Source organism: Acinonyx jubatus, chromosome A1 (genome assembly GCF_027475565.1).
Source record: "Acinonyx jubatus isolate Ajub_Pintada_27869175 chromosome A1, VMU_Ajub_asm_v1.0, whole genome shotgun sequence".
Taxonomy (NCBI): Eukaryota; Metazoa; Chordata; class Mammalia; order Carnivora; family Felidae; genus Acinonyx; species Acinonyx jubatus.
Genome location: NC_069380.1, coordinates 19,321,258 through 19,333,886, shown reverse-complemented (window position 1 = coordinate 19,333,886; position 12,629 = coordinate 19,321,258).

Below are 12,629 nucleotides of genomic sequence, written 5' to 3'. Positions count from 1 at the left end.
TTTGCAGAACTCAGAGCTGGTTGCTTAGCAACAAAATGAGATGCTGGTTTAACTAGTTTGAGATCCACATTTCCCTGATCAATGCAGAAGAAAGACCCCAGCAAAGACTTGAGAGGAGAGAATAATCGCTGATGTTGGTCGAAAGCTCACTCTGCATTAGGCACTGTTGGAAGTGCTGTGCACCGTTTTATACTCAGTGAACCCTCACAGCAACCCATGGAGGTGGCACTAGTATTAGCTTCCATTACAAATGGGGAAACTGAGGCACAGGGAGCCCCAGGTGACACCACCAGTAAGAGACGGAATGGGGATTTGGACCCAGGTTGTCTCTGCTCTAGAACCCAACCTTTTTTTAATTAAGTTAAAATGCCCTGTTCAGTAACTGTTCTGGACACCTTTCCCCAACTGCTGCGAAGACAGAAAGCTCTTCCAATGGACAGTTGTGTGTTCTTTAGCCCCATCAAAAGTTAAGCTAAGCTTCTTAGGCCCCTCATATCTCAAGTACTCTTATCGATGATTGAACTTACCACACATAGCACACCACCAAAAGACATTCTGATAACAATTCTCTTGACCCTCTACCCACCTCACTCCAAACTCAGTAGAATATCAGCTAAACTTGAACCTGGACCAGAGGTCATTTCTTGACCCTGATGTCCCCAAGGCTAAACCTGGCTCAGGGTGATGGAAATCTGTGGCTGGTCGAGGGACCTGGCTGGGGAAAGAAAACTGGAAGGAAAGAATCTCTTTGCAGAAGGTGCTGACATGGGGAGGGGGGGGGAGGGTGACCACACCCCTCCCCAGTGCCCAAATACAATCCCCTGATAAGCTTCAGTTCATGCTTGCCTGTGGAAAACTACCCAGGATACATTTTAATGAAGCCCCTGGGTATGAGATTGGTGGTAGACAGCTTTCTCTTCCTACCAAGACACAAAGATTTGTTTAGACCCAGATTCCAAAACCAAAGCCTTTTACCTGTTCTTTCATTATCTTGGGTCTTCAGCCCCTGGCAACTCTATTCTAGCTACTGAACTGTCTGCCTCTCATCAGCTGGGCTGCTCCTTCCTAGCACAGATCTCTTTTAAGCTGGGGCCTCTCCTATGACCCTTTTGTTCATCCTCAGCCCCGGACCCTCTTTCTAATTTATTCTTTGCAGCTGTCCTGGGAGTACCCTGGGAAAGAAGGGAGCCAGAGGGAGACCAGGAACCATTTGCCAAAGCATTGGCCTCTTGGCTTCTGGAACATTTCCTACATCCTCCCTAGACTCTAACTTGACCTCTTCCCAAGTTATATTCCTTTTTAATAGTCCCTGTTGGATTGCCCCTTGAAGGGTGGTCAGTAGACCACGGTCAGCCCTGGCTGTCTATCCAGAGGTCCTCAGGTAGGGAATTCAGGGAGTCGTGAAGTCCTTCCATTAGCCTTTCACCAAATTGAAACTGAGCTTAATTGTGAGTACCAGAAATACTGTTAGGTTCTTCCTCATCATTACATATCCTAGGGGCCAAAGGCAGGCTGCCCCAAAATGTGCCACTTTGTCATATTGAATATTTTAAATAAAAGTTCCTTAAAAGACAGCCTGTGCAAGCAGGACACTTTGACCCTCCTCTGTCCCCCAGAAAGCATGAAATGAATGTCCCATGTGAGAGGTACCCTGCCTGTACCAGGAGGTGAGAAACATCCTTATCTCCAGAGATGGGAAATTCATGGCTGAGAAGGCTGTATAAACAATCTTTGTTACTTTTTTTTTTTTTTACTAATTTACAACACCAGCCCAAATGCTGTTTAGAATTCCTTACTAATTCATAGGCATCTGGGTAGCTCAGTTGGTTACGTGCCCAACTTTGGCTCAGAGCATGATTTTGCAGTTCATGGGTTTGAGCCCCATGTGGGGCTCTGTGCTGACAGCTCGGAGCCTGAAGCCTGCTTTGGATTCTGTGTCTCCCTCTCTCTCTGCCCCTCCTGCACTTGTGCTCTGCCTCTCTCTCTCGAAAATAATAAAATAAAATTAAAAAAACATTTTAGAATTCCTTACTAACTGAAGCTCCCAAAGTTAGGTTTTTCTTGTCCTGTCAAGCCCTCATAGACTTATTGTCTCCTCGCCTAAAAAGCACAGAAACTGCCTGCCTTAGTCATTTCTTCAGGTCTCAATTTCATTATTGGGCCTCCACACACAGGTAATAAAACTTTGGGGTTTTTTTTCTGTTAACCTGGCTCATGTAAATTTAATTTAATCCAGCTGGAAGACGTTGAGGGTAGAGAAGAGTTTTTCTTTCCCTTCAATGTGTATGGACCTACACATGCTCCAAAGATTACCCTATGTCTTGGTTAATGCTCAGTTAACTTCTTTCCACCTCATTTGCATTTATGTTATCATTTACTGTTAACTTTTATTATCGTGATGGCTTATATCCTCATTTCTAAAACTGAGCCATTGGCTGCAAAGTGGCTTATAAATGGAATGTGCTGGAATGGAGATGATGTTTTGGGGAGTAATGGGTGATGAGAAAGCACGTATTGGAGGGTCTAGAAAACCCATTTTAAGAGTCTAAATTTATTATTAGGTATTAGAGAACCATTAAAGGCTTTTATTTGTTTGCTTGCTTTTGCATGCGAAAATTTCTTTTGCTATTTATTCCCTCAACTAGCTTATAGAAGACGGGATTCTGTTAAACAGAGCATCATTTGTCAGCAGAATAGTGAATTTGAGATGCAAGTTGGAAGGCAGGGGCAGGGAGAGAGGAATTCATTTGGATGCTAAGGGGAAAAGTCTTTGGAATTCTTAGCTGGTGGTGGTAGAATTTCTACCTGCAAAGGGAATGGAGATTCAGTTTGAACAGAGGCCTGAAGCTAAAGCCCCTTCTTCCAGCCAAAACTTGACACTCGCCATTGTTCCCAGGAGTGATCTGAAAGGCACAAAGTGAGCACCAGGGATGGAAGAGAGAAAGTAACATGACAAAATGCAGGTGGGCTCCATAGAGTGGCACAGTGTGACCCCTCTCTGTTGGCTTCTTCCTGTCTGTTCCCAATTTATCACTTAAGGACTATGTGGCTCAGGACTTCAGAGGATTAAATGTGATCATCTATGTAAAATACCAAACACATAGTAATTCCTCAACAAATTACTCCCTGCTTTTTCTCCCCTCCACCTCATATAATACATCCCATTACACTGTAAGGCAATGCAGGGATTTTGTCTGGCCCATCTTTGTATCTTCAGCTCTTTCCTCAAAGCTTGGCTTATGGTAGGTGCTCAATAAATATTTGTGGTCATGAGACAATGGACCATAATTTACTAAGCCCTTCTACCAGCACTGAACATTATGTTTGTTTTTTAATTTTTTTTTTCATTATAGGGGCGCCTGGGTGGCTCTGCCGGTTAAGCATCCAACTCTGGCTCAGGTCATGATCTCAAGGTTCGTGGGTTTGAGCCCCACGTCAGGCTCCGTGCTAACAGCTCATAATCTGAAGCCTGCTTCGGATTCTGTGATTCCCTCTCTCTCTGCCCTTTCCCTGCTCATGTTCTCCCTCTATCAAAACTAAACATTAAAAATATACTTTTTTATTATGAAAATCACTACAATGAATATATTTGTTCCTATTCTGGATTATTTCTTTTGTTTAGACTCAAGGAAGTAGAAATTGTGAGTCAAGGGGTAAAGTTCCCTAAATTATTTTCTGACACGTCTGTATTAATTGACCATTCTACCAGCTCTGTATAAATGGCGTTGGTTTTACTACCGTGCCAGAGAAACTCAGTTTTCCACCCGGCTGTGTCTCTGTTACCACTCACACTTCACTTTTGACAATTCTGGTCACCAAATGTGACCAGGTTTCCCCCACACCAAGCAATACTCTGCAACCCACCATTTAATTCACTGTGACATTGTCTACCTGGAGATAGTATCAGATCCCACTAGTTAAGGGCTCAGCGCCTCCCACTTCAGATGCCAGTTGTAAATAGTGGGTCTCTAGGTTACCCCAAAATTCTGTCTGATTCAACTATACATCAGAGGTTCCCAACAGACCCTCCTCAGGTTGGATAATTTGCTAGAGCAGCTCACAGAACTCAGGGAAGCACTTACTTACGTTAACCAGTTTCATAGCGGATAGGAGAGAGGAAGCAGATGAGCAGCCAGATGAAGAAATGCCTAGAATGAGATCTGGGAGGGTCCTGAGCACAGGGGTTCCTGTCTTCATGAGTCGGGGTTCATCACCCTCCCTATGTGGGTGTGTTCATCAACCTGGAAGTTCCCTGAACCCCGTGTTATTGGCATTCAGTGCAGGCTTCCTCACTTAGGCATGATCCACTATTAATTATGTTTCCAGCCCCACTCCCTCCCTGGGGAAGTCGAAGGCAGGAGGGGTGCTGCTAATTCCCGCTTCTAATTATGGCTTGGTCCTTCTGAAGACCAGGCCCCATCCAGGAGCCAACCAGGAGCACACCGAGAGTCGCATCAATAGAACAAAAGAGGTTCCTCATGCTCCTATCACTTAGGAACTCACAAGGAACTGGGGGCAGACACCGATAATATTTTTATTGTCCTACAACTACCCACTCATTAAATTTGAGTAATGCCATTGAAAAAAAAAGTGCAGGGGCCCCTTAGGGGTTCAGTTGGTTGAACATCCAACTTCGGCTCAGGTCATGGTCTCACAGTTTGGTTTGTGAGTTTGAGCCCCAGGTTGGGCTCACCACTCTCAGCACAGAGCCTGCTTAGGATCCTCTGTCCTCCTTTCCATGTGCCTCTTCCCCACTCCCACTCTGTCTCTCTCAAAAATAAATAAACATTAAAAAAAAAAAAAGGTGCAGGGGCACCTGTGTGGCTCAGTCAGTTGAGCAACTGACCCTTGATTTCAGCTCAGGTCATGATCCCAGGGTCATGGGATGGAACCTCATATCAGGCTCTGTGCTGAACGTGAAGCCTGCTTAAGAGTCACTCTCTCTCTGTCTCTCTCTGTCTCTTTCTCTCCCTCTGCCCCTCTTCCCCACTCTCTCTTTAAAAGCTAAAAAAAAATTTAAGGTGAAAATAAGTGAAAATGGGGCCTTATTTTGGATTTTAAATGTGCATTAATTTTACTGGTGAGACTATACCTTTTCTAATGATTGGTTCCTAGTGTTACTTCCTCTTCTGTGTGGATCGTCAGCTTTCTACCTTTGTTTATTAAACCACAGAGTTTTTAGCATTGTTCCTACCAATTGGAATGAAGATTTACCCACTTAAAGGTACTGTCTCCTGCCTTATTGCTGCAAATTCTTTTCCCAATCTGCTGTTTGTTGTGTTATTTAGGTTCTACTGAATGATTTTACTTCAGGGATAACTTGGTCACTTTTAATTTTTAAAAAGCTTGCAGTTGCTTTTTTTTTCTGGAAAATTTATACTTAGAATGTTCTCCTCCATACACAGACTTGATAAATCTTCACTTTTATTTTCTTCTGGTTTTCCCCCTCCAATAGCTTATTTTGAAGTGTGTAACTCTTGAATGTACATGGAATTAAATTAGTATTTGGTATTGGAGAGAGGTAAGGGACAGAGATATGTTTTGAATTGATAATTAGGAATTCCCTCTCAATATATTAAAAAAATTCTTCCTTTCTCTTTGTTATATATGAAATTTGTATGTAATTTGATATTTGTATCAATATCTATCTAATGCTTTCTATCTAATGCTTTAATACATTAGTCAGAATTTCCAAAAGGACATTACATAAAAATGATGACATATTGGGCTTCCTGGTTTTGTTTTGGGTTCTAACACCAGGCTGATTTACTCAGAGATTCAGGAAATTTACAGCCACCCTTCCTTCAACCAGGCAAGAGAGGTCCTGGGTGTGGGCCCCACAGCTCACAGATACCAAGAGGCAAAACCGTTCCTTCGCTTGTTTTTTTTTCAGCCTCAGTAGAAAGATTTTTGAGTTTCGTGGCCGCTTTGGTAAATGGGAATTACAGGGGAGGGGGCTATGAGCAGAAGCGGGCCTCTAGGGGCGGGAGACAGCGAGTGCCCGGCCTCGGTTAGACTGAGAGCCTGTGGAGACTTGGGAGGAGAGCCTGTGTAGACCTGGGAGTTCTTGGCAAGGGGCATCTTCTGTTCACAGGGGCTGAGAAGTGGAGAAAAACAGTCTGCTGCAGGAAAAAAAGAACAAAACATACTTAGCGAAGTGGAGAAAGAGATGGGGACAGGGCACTCCTGGGCTCCTTGCAGCACATGGCCTTCTGGCCCCTGACCTTCCACAGCTAGGCTGCTCTCCGAGGTACTCTTGTGTCCTTACAAGACTTTCTCTGTTTTGCGAACATTAGTTCAAGTGGGTTTCCATTTCCTGAACCTGAAAAAGTCCCAAGGAATAAGAATTGCCATCGTGCAAAACCAAAGATCTTGGGGTCTCCACCACGGACTGGATGAGCTGCCGGGGCTGTGGGCAGAAGCCGCCCATCAGACAAGGGGTTGGGACCATGGCTGATGACTCTAAGGTGTTCCCTGTGTCGTCCAAACCTGCCAACAGAGACTTTAACAATCCAAAATGTCTAACGTGCAGGGGCGCCTCAGTGGCTCAACTGGTTAAGCTTCTGACTTTGGTTCAGGTCATGATCTCACCGTTTGTGAGATCAAGCCCCACATCAGGCTCTGTGCTGACGGTATGGAGCCTGCTTGGGACTTTCTCTCTCTCCCCCCCACCCCACTCCTCTCTCTCAAAATAAATAAACTTTTTTTTAAAAAAAAGGAAAGGATAAAACATGGGGTGAAGTCACATGAAGTCACCGTGGATGCCTCAAACTGACACCCTCACTAACAGCAACAAGTCTGGTGCTCCAAATATCCTCTTGGAACAATTGGAATTCGTGTCCCCCCCACTCTGCCCTGCTCTACTTGGCCTGACCTAATGTGCTATGTGGGCAGGGGTGATTGAGAAAGCTGTGGAGTGTCTGTTTTCAAGTTTAAATTTAATTTGAGAACCTCAGTTATAGAACAAGTATGGTTAATAAATAGTAGCATCTGTAGTCTTCATGGGTGCTTATTTCTGGAAGGTAGCAGGCGGTCTCAGTAATTGTGAAGTTCCTAGATTGTTGACTTTTAAATTCAATTCTCTCTACCCAAAAGAAGTAAGAATTCTAAGCTAAGTTGTGCACAACGAAGAACTGAGAATCAGTTGAAATTCTTGAAGCATACCTGTAACCTTTCTCCTTCCTGGATGTTACTACCTGGAGGGACTGCGGTACTAAAATATTTGGAAATGAGAATTGGTTGTTTTCTAAAACCTGGTTTGGGTGTCCAAGAGATTAACGAATGAGGAGAAGAGAGAAGAAGAACAGAGGATGTAGAGGATTATCAGGGCTACTTAGGTGTTAAGAGTGGGTTATTACCAAATGTGTTTTTCGTCTAAATAACGTAAAGACAGATAACAAAGAAAAATTTATCTTACGTGATTTTGTACCACTGAACTGTGTGTCGTTGAATGTGACATTGTTCTGGGATTGAAATACATGAGGCTCTGATCTCATTAGGTTTTGTAAGTAGCCAGCCATTTACTCATCAAAGCCTCATTAAATGTCTGATATGTGCTGAGCACGGTGCCTGAGATTCTGTGACTGTGTAATTTAGTCACCCTTGGGTGTATTCAATAATTAATACATACGTTGCCTAATGTATGCTTAGTGACACTTTTGGAATTGGACTGCTGGGCCTTTATGTTGCTGGTGCCTCCTAATTTCTATTGAAAGAAAAGCTGGATACATTATCCCCAAGTGTAAGGTGAGTCTATTGTTGGTTCTTAAACAGCTTATTGAAGCATTAGCATCCCAGATGATTTTCCTTCAATTGACTTTAACTCTGGTTTGTAAGTTGCTAAAGCAAAAATTAACTTCCTAAGAATTAAATATCAGACCAGTAGAAACACCAAAACATGTTCAGAGTAGGTGACAATCCAGTTAAATCATTGAACTAACTCAGCAATTAAAAAAATATTGAAGGAACACAAGAGCAGGGGAGGGGGAGAGGATTAAACATGAGAACCATGAGGAAACCTCCGCAAACGTACAAAAGTGGCTTCAGAAATGATGAGACATGATGATGGTTCTGGGTTCACTCAGACATGATGGTTCTATTTACTCTGTGAAAGTAGAAATATGACAAACTTTCCATCAAACAAGACAAGAAAAACCACGAACAGCTTGCAACATGGCTGGCCGTGACGCGACACTTGCGTCTCCGTGTGGCTCGGATGAACTTGTGAGCCGCCCCTCCCCCACCTCCACGTGAGGCTGTGCCTCCCTTGGTCCATCCATTCCTTTGCCATATCATCTATTCCACTTTTTCTTCTTTGTAACTAAAAATATTTGTAAATGATGTCAAAATGAAAATCTGTGTTGTTGTTTTCCTAGGTTCCAAGTGCAGGGGAAACATTAGCATCCTGGAGCCATCAGGGATTTAATCACTATCGATTAGTGATAGCAAGTACATAATCACTATTGATTATTGACCAGTATGCATGCAGTACTAATAAATGATTCAGACTCTGGCCAGAATTTTGCCACGCTTATGGTTTGCCTGCAGAAAAACCTACTCACTCATTCTCCTATAATTTCTATAGTAAATAAGGGAATGCCCAGCACCTGTATTGAGGGTTATACAAGATTAAAGATGTAGCTCATGTTATCCACAGACGGGGAATCAGAATAGGGCAAGCTGGTTGTGGTCATGTCATGACAGCTCTTGGGGTCATGGTTCAAGAACAGCTTCTGCCATTCTGTTCTGTGACTCTATTTACTGCTCCCAGGCTTAGCCCTTTCTTCTGTGTACCATACTGCACTCCACAGGGCTAACTTGATAATTAAACAAACATGCAGACTGTGTTTTTGATAACCTTACAGCACTGTACTGATGAATGGCGAGGGGGCGGGGGGTGGAATACAGGATAGACTGATATTTTGGACACTGGAACCAGACCAACTTGTCTGTGATTCCTGACTCCTCCACCCGCCGGCTGTGTGACCTCAGCAGTGTGTGACAAAGTGCCCTGACACTGGAGCCAAACTTCCTAGGTTTGAATATTGACTCTGCCCCCAGCTAGCTGTGGAAGCTTGACAAGTTACTCTGTGTCCCTGTTTCCTCATCTACAACGTGAACGAACGACAGAACTTATCTGAAAAGGTAACGGTGGAGATTAACTAAACTGATGCATGTAAAACACGAAGGATGTCTCCTGGAGCACAGTAAATGCTCAATGAGGATGATGATGATTACAACTGCCAAGCCTCTGTCTCTGTGTTATAAAATGGGGAAAATAATACCCAGCTCATAGTGCTGCTATGGGACTAAGTGAAATAATATTTCAGCACCTCACACAATGCCTGGGGCATAGCAGGTGCTTTCAGGGGCCACTGTGGCTGGCTGCATGAGTCCTATTCTATGTCAGTCAGAGTCAGTCATGGTCATTCCACCCCCTCGCCACTGACAGGTTTAGGAATGAGCATCTGACCCATTTCTGTCTAATAAGGTTTGAAGTCTGCTAGAGGCTTCCATGGAATCTTTCACTTGTCCTAAGAGAGAGCCACAGGGGGAGACAATCTCTGATTGGCATCTGGATGGAGCACCATTACATATGTAATTCTCATATGGCGAGCCCATGAGTGGATACAATTGTATAAAATTGGTGATTGGCAGTAAATTACAGTCAAATAAAATTTCTGTAGACCAAAACACTTATAAAGAAGCTTGGGCATGGGACTGGCTTTCATCTTCTTACGGAAGGAGGTGTCCTCTGAGGGACCCTTCCTTTTGGATATTAACAGTCACGTGCTGATCTTATGGAACTAGAAATCTTAGAAACACATGCTTGTTACCCAAACACAGGATCCCATTTTTGAGTCTCTGGCCCACCTGAAATCAAGCCCAGCAAATAAATGTCTAACAAGGACAGAAAGTTTGTTAAAAACTATGGCAAGGGGCATATACGAAGCTTGTCTTATGTCCCAAACAAGAACTTGGAGAAGATAGGCTACATGGGTCACTCAAAGCTCTGGATAGCAAGAACCTTTTAATCTTCAGAAGGTTTTCCCTGCATGTTCAGCTTCCCCACCTGGTGCCTGGACCTCCAGTGGAAACTATCCTACTTCTTTCTTTGCTGTAAAGCTTTCAGTCTCATGATACTGGTTTGGGAGAGTGGCATGGGTGATCTAGAGAGAGAAGTGACTGAGATTGATGCGGGTGGCAAGTAGCCAAATGACTACAGAGTCTGGAGAAAAGGAAGGAAGCACTGATGGAAAAGCTGGGGTCTAAGAGCCAGCAGGTGATGGACTTTGGTTTTAGTTTTAAATAATGTTAACCCTCAAGTTATTAAGCAATAATATTTACACTTGTTGAATAGCTAATATAAGCCAGGCAATGTTCTAAATGTTATACATACATTAACTCGCTTAACCCCCTAAATACTTCAGGGATTTATATTACTCCCATTTTACAGATAAATAAAATAAGACACAGAGCTGTTAAGTGACTCATTCAAAGTCACACAGCTAGCAAATGACAGAACTAGGATTTGAAAACAGTCTATCTCCAGAACCAATGCTCTTAACTTTGCTACAATTGGCATCTTAAATAAATAAAGATCTTTTAAATACTGAGAATAAACTGAGGGTTGATGGGGGGTGGGTGAGGAGGGGAAAGTGGGTGATGGGCATTGAAGAGGGCACCTGTTGGGATGAGCACTGGGTGCTGTATGGAAACCAATTTGACAATAAATTTCATATTAAAAAAAAAAAATGAAAGCAGTCTATCTCCAGAACCAATGCTCTTAACTTTGCTACAACTGGCATCTTAAATAAATAAAGATCTTTTTTCCTATAGGTATAAAATTTTCTAAATTCCCTATATCATTATTTTTTTTTTAATTTTTTTGAATGTTTATTTATTTTTGAGAGAGAGACAGAGTGTGAGCAGGGGAGGGGCAGAGAGAGAGGGAGACACAGGATCCGAAGCAGGCTCCAGGCTCCGAGCTGCCTGTACAGAGTCCAACGTGGGGCTCAAACTCACAAACCGTGAGGTTATGACCTGAGCTGAAGTCAGACGCTTAACCAACTGAGCTACCCAGGCACCCCTAAATTCCCCATATCATTCTTATTTCAAGTCATAGTTGGGAGGGCCACAAAGTCTCCCCATACACAAGCCACCAAATGTGGTGTCTCTCCTGATCGGATGAGGGCCCCCAAATGTGGGGCGTCCTGATCGGGTGGGGCTGGTGGCCTGGGGAGTAAAAGAATTCACGCAAGGCAGAAAAGAGATAAAAGTATATCGAATACACTGCAAGGGGGTGGCGGGCAGGACAGCAAAGGAGAGACTGTCTGCTTCGAGGCACTGGTGAGGGGCCACAGTTACAGGGCAGAGTGAGGGGCTATGGGAACATATGGGATTTCCCCTTTTTTGGTAAGCTTAGGAACTGTGCCTGCTTGTAATTGGTCAGTTAGAGTCTATGGCTATTTGGAGGTGGGTCACTTAATGAGCCTGTTTGCATTCAGCTCAGTGGTCACTGTGGGCCCCTTGCCTTGCTCTACATTCCATTGCTCAAGCCTGCTGCCTAAAAGCAGCCTATACACGTAGTGACCACAATATGACCCATTACAAGCAAAGACTTGGGGCAGTATCTTGGAGTTTACTGTCATGAGTTCCAGCGGCAGCAAGTGTCCAGTTACTGAAAATTTCAGGCTGGCAAATGATTAAGTGGTGACATCCGAAACCAACAGTTTTCTGTCCTGGTGTGAAATAATTCTGAGCCTGCGCAAATCTACCTTAGCTATTTGCTCCGGGAAGCATTTGTTTCTGGAAGATAAGATTGCCACCCAACTAAAATAGCTGACTTATTCTTAGCTGGCCCCTCAAAACTAACTTCAAAATCCTCGTTTACTATGCTCACCAATCCAAGGCTGTGATGTCAGAAATTCCACCCAGTTCCAACCAGGTCTCCACTTATAAGACCTACTGTAAAATGTTTATTTATTTTTGAGAGAGAGAGAGAGAGAGAGGCAGAAACAGAGGGGGACAGAGGATCCAAAGCAGGGTCTGTGCTGATAGCAGAGAGCCTGATGTGGGGCTGGAACTCACGAAAGCTCAAGTTCACAAACTGTAAGATCATGACCTGAGCTGAAGTCAGATGTTTAACAGAATGAGCCCCCCAGGCACCCCTGTAAGACCTACCTTAAAATCACTGAGCCCAGGACCTAAAACTCTACACTACAGATTTTCCCCATATGTTCCCCTTCTCGGACACTACTGTTTCTACAATGTGGCGTACTTCCTCATTTCAGGCTGTCATAAACGTGGCTTTGCTTGACATGTAGGTTTGTCTGGTGATCTTTTGGGGGCCATTAGTTGACAGCGGGAATGCTTTTACCAACTGGTGGTTGGTTGGCCATACTCCCTTGAGTTACTCAATAAACACCATTAACTAACTACCCTGGTCAACTATCAAGGAACTGCCTGAGCACCAGTTCCATTGTGAGACATGCTTTGGCTGCAGAAGTCTGAAAAGTGGGGCCACAAGACTGGCAGAGGACATTCAGGGCAAAGAGTGATCCAAGCTTTCTTGGTTTTAGTTCTCTTGAAGTGTTTTCTTTTCTGGAATAACAAGTGATGACCTTGAC